Genomic DNA, 11,398 nt, shown 5'->3' with positions numbered 1-11,398 from the left:
AGCAATCCCCCTTAGTCCTCCCATAACAAACCCCTTGAAAATCTAACCTAACCTCCCAAGCTAAATTAAACCACATCCTACCTCCCAACTCAACCCAACTCCCATATCCTCCCTTAGCTCCCTTTCCTTCCCCAATTTTAGGAAAAAAAAACCCCTCCCCCTCCCCACGCCTCCTTGTATCTTCCCCCATAAGCTCCTTTCCCCTATAAAAAAAGAAGCATCAAATATTCCAATCCCTCATACCCACTCTACAAGCCTCTGTTCATTTGCCCTCCTATTCTATTGATTGGAATCATTATTTCCTTGTTTTGCTATGTGATAGATCATGTAATGGCTTTGGATTTTTCTTTAGCTACTATTCACATGTGATTTTCCTTTGCTGCTTGTTCTTCTGGTTCTGAATTGTTGTTTATGCATGGGATGCAGGTGTAGCCTTGATCATTCCGCAAAGGAGGTGTTTACTCACTTCCAACTCTTTCCTTGATAAATTCACATGTTCAAAAATCCAAAACCAAAAAAATAAAATAAAATAAAAATAAAAATAAGAAAATATAAGAAAACAAAAATACACACATAAACACAAACCAATACATTTTACACAAAAATAACAAAAGAATAAAAGTTTAAAAATGCTTACACATACCAATTACACAAAAAAAAGGAAATTAATCAATTGAGAAAAAACAAAAGAACAAAAGATTACAAAAAAAATCACACACAAACCAACACCTAATCACCCTTCTCCATATTGTATATAAATTTTTTATAAAAAAACCAAAACAAACAAAATAAAGCACAAAAAAATAAATTACATCTTTGTTTTTCCTTTTTGGAATAGATATTTTTTGGGAGTTTTGCCTATAATAGGAGGTTGAGTATTTGCTTGTCATCCATGTGTTTCTTTTGTTAAAAATTTCTCATAGCTATGGGTTCATGAAATTGTGTTTTATTCACTTTTAATGCCCTCAAACCTTGCACATGTTCCACACACCATCAAGTTCATTACTTTTCCCTCCTCTCCATGCACATTACTACACCATTATTTGTAATAAAATCAATAGGCTATTGCACCATCAAATCAATACAAGCACTTTAAATTTTCATTAAAAAGTTTCTCAACATTGCACAAGCATGTTGTATCATAATTACCATAATTTTTAAAATTAAATCAAACCCCATCATTCACATGTGCATGTATATAAGTGCTTTGGACACAATACTTTGTAATTAAAATTAGTCCCCCATCATCACCATGGATATGCTTTGTACCACATATCCTCTAATTATAAAACTTAATTGTATCCTAGAGACCCCTTTTCAAGTTTAGTCTACGTGGACTTGGGGTAGATTAATAACAACATAGTGTGCATTAATAGGTTAACTTTAAAATGAATCGATGAACAAATTATCACCTACTTAAATGAATCTAATTACCTTTCATCCATTCACTCCACTACACTTTAGGTTGACAAAATGCACATACGAGGATGGGTTTCATGTGATGGAGTCTAATTTTATTAGTCCTTACCCAACCTATTTGTAATGTGCCCCGCCTATCCATGGAGAAATGAATCTAAGCATTGCTGCCCAGCACTCCCATGGAATGTTATGAGGTTTATTGCCTAGGGTTTCTCGAGTCTGCATCGCAACGAAATGTTCACGGCCAAACCCACTAACACCATATTGGGAAATATGGGAATTTACCATAAGTTTGGGACACATGGTCAAATCTTTGGATTTGTCATAACTTAAACATTATAACTCCAAATCGAGCGCTCTTTAGCTCAATAGATTCCATTTTTCAAGCACTTTCCAATGATAGGTCACATCATATGGTTTTGAGAAACTTATGGGTAGGTTATCTGGGTGCCATCTTTTTAGTATTCAAAAAATGAGAATTGGGAGATTTTCAAACTCACTAATATTGTGTTCACTAGGAAATCGACATGAAATCTGGGTTCGTAGTGGTCAAGGTCTTTTAACAGCATTCTAGCGTCGGGTCCTAAACATCCTACTTTACGCAGAGATACCCAAGCCAAAGCAAATCCATGCCACACTTGGTTCAAAGAGAATGGGAAATGAGAGGGATGCATTGCTCAACCTCTGTATCCATAGGGCATAGTCCCACTCAGATCCCCTAAAATGACATGAATCGGGTTCTAACTAATCAATACCTAAAGTCAAACATCAATAAAACCTTGTGAAAAGCCTCCCAGTTCTCTAGGACCACCCTGCCTTAGGACAGACCTATCAAGGGTTCCGCCCACCCCCTTCCCTTGATAGCTTTAGTTTTTGAATTAGATCCTATCACATTTATGTGTGACAATCAAAATCATCTTCTTTAATTAGGCCTTTTAGGGAATATGGTTCATTTGCGTAATTTATGGCATAGACATGAATACAAAGCAAGCAATCCTTTGACAAAAAAGTACAAACAAATTCCTTAACTTATCTTCACATTAATCTTTGTCTCCTCTCCATACAGGAGAAATTATGTATCCCTTCTGTCCAACAGAAGTACCTGGTCCAAATCACATGGCACCATAATTTCCATCCTTTATCTAGAGTAGGATCTTCCAACTCCCTAGACGTTGGGCTCACGATAGTCTACAACTCCATTCCGGTTTAGGCAAGGGGTATCCAGAGCTCCACTAACCCTAAGCAACCTAGGAATGAGACACAACTTTCATGGTTGGCCTTTTCACCACTTGACCTTCGGCCTGTGAATCGAGTTGTACCCTCTCAAGGTAATCCGCGATGCAATCTTGGAGATGATCCATCCATGAAAAATATCCTTCATTAATTAATCCAATTAAGAATAAAGTGTAATCAAGGAAATCAACCCTAATATCATCTTCCAAGAAAGCATTCCTTTATTGCCATGGCAACTTATCATTACAAACCCCTGCCATGCATGTACCATCAAACACAAGCACTTGGAATAATCATCCAAACCACAATCCAACAATCAGTTGATTGTAAAATCATTTAGTATGTTGTTCGATTAACTAACAAAACAATGGTATTCTTTTCCAAGCATTGCAAGATCAGCCACGATAACATTTCCATTACACATTTGCTCTCCCCCTTGGGACCAAAGAGTAAAATTTACTTAGCATTCCCTTCTTTCGGCTAAGGCATATGCTAAGGGTTCAAATACTGTACATGACGTAAGTCCTATCATTTCAATGCAGGTCAATCAATCTAGCAAGAGAATTTATGCCTCTTCTCTAAGTGACATTTATCTTTTAGCCTTTCCCTAATATGCATCATTTTATCTTGACTTTATCTTCCTTTCTCCTAAGGCAAGGAGTCGCATATCATTGATGTAAAGTTCACATAATCTCTCCATGTATGTATCGTCTATGTGCATTTGCAAATCTTAAACAATATTTTCCTAGGTAAAGATTAATCGAGGACTCATCGATGTTTAATACTTTAAAGTCCCATATGCTGCTTATGCTATGCATGGATTCATCACATAGCAACTAGGTGCAATTAACTTCCCTTGATACAAGCACTTCACAACTTCATCTTTGAATATTTGGGATGTAATTTATCCTTTCCAATGACCTATTCTAACACTGCAAAGTACAGAGCCTAACGTATCTCATGCGAGAATCAAAACAAGCATCTATCAATTTGGAAATACATTACTTACAAGCGGTACCGCAGTTGGATTGACAGTAATGCCTTCACCTAAAGCTTCATTGTTGGTTGTAGGGTTGCCATCGACACACAGTATTCATCGCTTGGGGGCCATCATCCAGAAGTAGATTTGAGAGATAAGGAAGGAATGGATTTTGAGATGGAAGAGCATAAGAGAAGATGGCGAAGATTGGGATAGGGGGAATTGGACTAACTCTCTCCCTTGCAACCTCTCGGGGTCTCCTCTCTCCCTCCCTCTCCCTCTCTCTCTCTCCCTCTCTCTCTCTCTCTCTCTCTCTCTTGCAGCCTCTCGGGGTCTCTTTGTGCTCTCTTGTGCCTCCCCATGCCTCATATTTGTAGTGAATTAGAGAAGAGGGCCTGTGGCTGAGAAAAAGAGCCCTTGGTGGAGGGGATCTTGGAAAAATCAATGATCTGATACTCAAATTATAAATCTGATGGTTCTATTGGCTCCATAGGGGGGGTAAAACTCCAAGACACTTGATTAGAAATCTTTTAGATCACTTTTTCTTTTTCTCCCTATTCAAAGTGTTGTCTACTACCTGCAAACTGTGATTGTAGCACACACGATTTCGCAAATGCCTATTTTTTTCTATTAAATCTCCAAAACTAACTAAAATATCATTTTTTTTAAAAATATCACCCAATTCTATAGATCTCCATATATTTCTAGGACAACATCTAAAATATCTAAAATATGCTAGTTTTTGTGCAAAAATCTAATATTTTTGGACCATCCATACTACACACATTAATACTAGTGATTAATATGGCTCATAACTCTTGTTCACATTGTAACTTCCGTGAAGGGTGGCTACCGTCCTTGTCAATCCAAGAAAAATATCAAATTATGACTCTCATTTTTTAAAAAATATATATATTTTTAATTAAATAAATTTTTTAAATATTAAGGTTAGTTAGTTTTTACTTTACTTAGTCTTTAGTGAGTAATCTTACTAACTTATTAATTGATTAAATAACTTTCAAACTAATCAAATAATTTTTAATTGTGTGGAAATATTAAATTCTCCTCCCCTTAGGAAAATTGAGATGTCCTCATCTTGAGAGAAATCGGGGGTATCATTCGGGAACTTGTGGGTTTTGGACCCACCACGCTTTCACTACTCTACTCTAGTCACACAAATACTTGGCTTCAAAACTAGTGAAACTTATATTATGCAAATTCAATGTAGGTATAAGAGTAGGATTTATTGGGGTATTCTCAATACCGAATGTATTACATGTTAGAAAGATAATCTAGGGTTTCTATCATCCTGAAGGGGTGTAATGGGTTCCATGTCTTCTTCTTCATCTGATTCCCCTATAAATCCAAAGGCTGCACTTGCTTAGCTTCATTTTCTTGGAGGCTCAATATCTTCTAGGCTTATGTCAGGGAAGTCTGCTTGGATGTGTCCTAACTCATTGCAATGGAAGCATTCACGGTAGAGACATCTCCTACGGATGTGCCCTATCTCTCTGCACGTGTGGCATCTCTTATCCTAATCTTGAAAACCATTTTTGTCACAATTGTCTGATCCAAGTTCTTGGATGATTGGCTTTGCTCGAAGTAATGCATCTTGCAAGTTTGTTGGATGCATTGCTTCAAGATGCTGGTTCAGAGGAATGTTTAGGCCATGGCAAAAATTAGATACTTGGTGTGGAATATCCATAGGCGGTACATATTTTAGTAGGGTTGCAAACTTTAGTATTTCTTCTCCCTCTACCTCTACTCTCCTCCTTTTTTCTTCTTCAAGCCTCTTCGACTCTCTACTGCCTTCTCTTTCACTCGAAGCTTCATTTCTGGTTGTAGGATTGCCATCCGCACATTGCATTCTTTGCTTGGGGGCCATTGTCCACAAGTAGATTCAAGAGATAAGGAAGGAACGTATTTTGAGATGGAAGAGCATAAGAGAAGGTGGCAAAGATCTCTCCCTTGCAACCTCTCTCTCTCTCTCTCTCTCTCTCTCTCTCTCTCTCTCTCTTTTGTAGCCTCTTGGGGTCTCCTTGTACTCTCTTGTGCCTCCCCATGCCTCATATTTATAGTGAATTAGAGAAGAGGACTAGTGGTTGAGAAAAAGAGCTCTTGGTGGAGGGGATATTGGAAAAATTAGTGATCTCATGCTCAAATCATAAATTTGATGGTTCCATTGGCTCCAAAAGGGGGGTAAAACGACACTTGCTTAGAAATCTTTCAGATCACTCATTTTTTCCTTGTTTGAAGTGTTGCCTACTGCCTGCAAACTGTGATCCCGATGATGCAATTTTGCAAATTCCTATTTTTTTGTATTAAATCTCCAAAAAATAACTAAAATATCACTTGTATTTTTTTTAAATGACACCCTATTCTAGAGATCTCCATATCTTTTTAGAAAAATATCTAAAATATCTAAAATATGCTAGTTTTTGTCCAAAAATCTAATATTTTTGGACCATCCATACTATACATATTAATACCAGTGATTAATATGGCTAATAACTCTTGTTCACATTGTAACTTCTGTGAAGGGTGGCTACCATCCTTGTCAATCCAAGAAAAATATCGGATTATGACTCTCTCTCTCTCTCTCTATATACACACACACACACACACACACACACACACACACACACACACACACACACACATACATACATATAAAGTAAATTTTTTTAATTATTGACGTTAGTTAGTTTTTACTTTAGTTAGTCTTTAGTTAGTAATGTTACTAACTTATTAATTGACTAACTAACTTTTGAACTAACCAACTAATTTTTAATTGTGTGGAAATATTATACTATCATTTAGTTAATGGTCTTTGTATGAGTTAGTTGTGATTGTCTTGGTCTTGTAAATGTTAGGGATGTAGTGTGCTTGAGATTTTATTTTATTTTATGTGCTTTTATTAGGGGGTTTTGGGTGCATAATTGTATGCATTTCACCAAGCTTTTGGTCGCATGAATGTATGGATCATGCCAAAATCTTTACATAGATTTGTGGATTTCTCGAAGATGTCAAGTCTTATCTATATTTGGTTTTAATGATGTGTACTTTTTGCAAAAATTTCCCTATTCTTCATGGTTTTATGTGTGTGTGGGTTTATCCTATATGGATTGAATGGAAGCCCCAAATAGTGGTTCAACATGTCTCACTATTGGTGCACCATTATTCTTTACTTTTGGATGCCAACTATGTAAGAAGCTGGGAATAGTTAGAATGTTAATAATATGCCATGTCACACAGACATTGGTATATAAGGAGAGAAGTTGTAATCCATATCAATACAATTACAATCTTTCTCTCCCTTCTTGCTCTAAGTTTCCATGGCTTCTTCATCTTTCCTGTCTTTCTCTCTCCAAACCTAGTCTTTCTCTCTCCTCGTCACTCTTATCCTCTCTCTCCCTGCAGTCTTTCTCTCTCCTCTGCAGTCTTTCTCTCTCCTCTTCCTCTTTCCCTAGTTCTCTCTCTGACAAGTGGTATCAGAGCTTCAGTCTTTGATCCATTATTTTTTTCCATTTTCACTCCTATTTTCCTATTTTAAAACCAATTTCAGACAAAAATGGTACAAGACAGTGACTAGTGGAGTGCTGCAGGACAACTATAGTTAGCAAATGACTACATCTGGAGATATCCAAGGTCAGATATGGCGGATAAGGGCTTAAATGGTTGGACGTCACCAAATTTTATGCAAAATTGAAGGTAATTAGGGTAAAGGATGGTTAACCGGGCTTAGTTTGGGAACAAACTGTGGTTACTTTGAAAAGAAGGGTTTCTCTTTCCCCTTTCCTAGAAATTCCTGCAGGTTCCATGGAAGTTCAGCTCCAAGATCTGTTCATATCTCTCTCATCCCTGATCTTCTTGACCAAAAACCACTTGGAATAGATCCTACTCAGCAGGAGCTTCAATTTGAGCACCAGATTGCTCAAGATTGAGCAAGCATTCAGGCCAGGAGCAGCCCCGAAAATTGCAGCGCAATTTTCGGGCTGATTCTAGCCCTGCCCTGCTTTAAGCTTGCTTCCTCTCAGCCTTGGCACTCTTCTTGATCCATTCCAGGCATAAATCTTCAGCCATATTGAGATTCTCAGCCACATTTAAAGATTCCTCAGCTCCTCTTGAACCCTAGGTGAACAGTCCATGGGCAACCATGAAAGCTTCAGCCCAAGCTTCCATTTCTTGACAATTCCTTGAAGATTCTTCATCCTTTTGGCCCGTGGAATCATTTCAGCAAGGATTTCTTCAACAAATTGCAAGGATTAAGCACGGGATGGCTAAAGATTGAGGATCAAGAGCTTCTATGGAGCAAAAATTTGGGGGAAACGGGTTTAATGCTTCAATTTCAAGCATTTGAAGCTTCAAGATTGGTCTCAACCATCAGATAAGCAAGCCTTATGCATTATTTTGCTAACATTGGACAACCGGGAGCCCTAACAAGCATTTGGCAAGTCATTTTCAGCCATGTCAAGGTATTTCTCTTCAATTTTTAATCTCTCTCATTAATCCAATTGCTGAGCTTAAGCCATTTGACTGAGAGATTAAAGAATTGAACATTTTCATCAAATTCTCAGCCAACCTTTGCTTGAATTCATCTATCCATGAATGCAATGCTTGCCTAATGCATATTAGCTTCAATCAGTGAATTAAAGGCCTCAATCTGAGATTTCAGCATAACACTTGAATCTTATTGACTGAATACATTGATTGGTGTCTTTGTTTACTCTAATCCAATTGATTGGTTGATTCTCTTTTGCCTAAATTGGAAAATTGTAAAAGAGTAAGTACTAGCAATCAGTGAGTCACTGAATTGCATAGGTAAAACCCTTCTCCCATCTCAAGTTTTCTTATCTCAATCGATTGCATCTCATGAAAGGCTGAATGGATATTTTTCAATTGCATATCATGCTGATTGCTTAGCACACTAGCCTCTGCCATGTTGATATTCCCACCGAGGAAAAAGGTGGATGTCGGGGGAGATAGTGGGACAAAAGAGAGGTGACCCTCCCTCACTATCGAAGATCCCGAAGGGGTGCAACCAACCGACCCGGGGGAAACTTTGCCCACCTCCCGGTGATTTGGAGCCCGTGTAGGGAGCCTGTCCTGCCGTTTTATCCCTCACACAGGTACAGCGAGTGGAGGATTGAAGATTGAAGACTTTCCAACGACTCAAGTACCTACTAGACTAAAACAGGGTAAAACATGGAGTTTACAGGTCACCCACAGGGTATTTACAGGTGGATACAGGTACACCCTTCATTACTGAAGCATAGGTGCAGGTACTACAGGGTACCCACAGGTCCTATATACCCCTTTGCAGGGTTTGGTAGCCATTTGAGGTTACTCTCTTGCATTACAAGGTCAAAACAGGGCACTTACAGGTCTAAACAGGGTGCAGGACTCGACAGTTCAGATTCTAAAATTCAGTTACAGAATTTTCTGTCCTTGTTATAGCGTGCTATAGCTCATCTTGAAGAGGGCATTGTTAGCTTCGATTTGCACAAAAAAGTTCTGCAATCGGAGTTTTCTAGCCAAAGTTATAGCCATTTTACTGACAGGGGATACTGTAGGACTGCACTAGTATGGCAGGACATAAAGGCAAAAATAAGGTCCAGGAGGATTATGCACAACAAATCAGGGATTCCATGATGGAAAGCACACTTCAAGAGAACCCTAAAGAGCTTCAACAACAAGGAGAGATCAGTATACTCAATGATACTCTGTGTGTACATGAACTAAGACATAGGGAACGTCATGAGGCCATTTTGACAGCAATGGAGCAGATGATTCTATCTCATGGTCAAACGAAGTCTACTATTGAGAAGTTGATGGAATCAACTACCCAAACCAAGGCTTCCATTGATAAATTAGTAGAATCTAATGCTCAACTTATGGCAAAATTTTCTCAATTAATGCAGTCACAAACGGGATCAAAAGAAGCCAATGAGAAGGCTTGTTCAAACAATGACCCTTCAGTCCCACTTCAGCCATCCAACCAAAATGGTCATGGAGATGGGATCATTGGAATAAGAGGCATACCAAATAGTCAGTATGAAGTAGGAGAAGCTTCATTGGGGAGTCTGAATGGAGCCAATACTCAAACTTTTGGACTGCATACTCAGAATTCCAGGGGTGCCTTACCAACAGGAAGATTACATGGTAATTCTCAGCCACCTGTTGGAAGATTTCAGTCTCAACTTGGGGGTTCTGTACTTAGAAATCCTGATCAGCCAGTTTTGGGACAACAACCCTTTCATGATAGAGAATTCAAGGATAAAATTGTTTTATCCAAATTCAATGGCCAGTCATCTTCACCATCAGAATTAGAGGAATGGACCTCTAAGATGGAGTCTTATTTTGACATATTTCCTAAAACTGATGATATGAAGATACACTTTGCCTCCTTGCACTTAGAAGGATTTGCCCACACTTGGTGGAGGTATATCAAAAAAGAGAATGTACTTATTGAGAATTGGGAAGCTTTCAAGGCACTTATGGCTAAAGTCTTTGTTTCACCTCTTGAAAAAGAGAAGTTAGAACGAAGATGGTATGGTTTGGAACAAAGGGGCCTAAGTGTAAGAGAATATACAAACCAATTCCTCAACTTGACCATGTATGTGGAAAATTACAACGTCTCTTCTTATATACCAATGTCTGTGTGACATGGCATATTATTAACATTCTAACTATTCCCAGCTTCTTACAAACTATATCCATTGAGCAGGTTTGCATAATTTTGTAGCCCTCAAGTTTCCACACATGGATGCAAAGTTTTGTTACCCATTTATGGTATTTTCCTAACATCATATGAGGTTGGTGTATGGCCGTATCTTTCACCTATTTTTTGTCAATATCAATGAGGCATTATCTTTACCCCTCTCTAGTCTGTCCATGCCTAGTGGTATGCATCTATTATCACTTAATTATGGAGGCACTCCAAAAGGAATTTTCTACACTATTGATACCAAGTAGAGTCAAAATTAGTTCAAGTGTATTAGTGTTTGCTATTTCTCCTCCCTTTATGGAAGTAGCTCTTCTAGTTCTTGTGAGAACATTTTATGTCTAGCAAACCAACACCTAAATGCCTATCAAATGAATTTTTTATTGCTTTGACAAAAATTCTGAGTGATGCTAAGTTTGATTAGGCCCAGTTTCTCTTTAACAAAATAAATCACCACTTTCAAAAGGTCATGAAAGGACAACTTAGAATATGTCTTATGAGGATTTTCTTTATACAAGTGGAGTCATTATCCCCCCTCATCATGCTCCACTTCTACACACAATCTTCACCTCTAATTCCTTCTCCTCCCTTAAGGCAAGAAGATTCTGATAATGCTCAGCCTCCTACAAGGTTTATCTACAAGAAGAATTCATGTGTGTAGGGTACCTCCTATCATATCCTCATACCTATCCCTTGTCTTGTTTAGGCTCATGCACCTATTGTTTTTGTTTCTTTTCTTTCCTTATTTCTTTCCTACAAAAAATTTTTTGCAATAAAAAGGGAATGTCACCTTGATTGTTAATAGTATGTTGTGAAAGCTAATGCCAAAGAAGAACAAAGCAAAGTGAAAGCTAAAGTGTCAGACTTATTTGATGGTGGATTATATTTTGGAGTGCTTTATGTATTATTTTGGGCACTTTTTTATTATTTTTCTACTTCATGGATAGGGTGCAAAGCCTAAATCATAGTTGTGTGGAAACTCTTAAATGCAAAAGGGGCACAAACCCTAACCCTAAAATGGGATGCCACCCTAAAGAAGTGAC

Source organism: Lygodium microphyllum, chromosome 30 (assembly GCF_053477565.2).
Source record: "Lygodium microphyllum isolate KBCC chromosome 30, Lygodium_microphyllum_v1.1.10, whole genome shotgun sequence".
Classification (NCBI taxonomy): domain Eukaryota; kingdom Viridiplantae; phylum Streptophyta; class Polypodiopsida; order Schizaeales; family Lygodiaceae; genus Lygodium; species Lygodium microphyllum.
Note: the sequence above shows the minus strand (reverse complement) of the source record.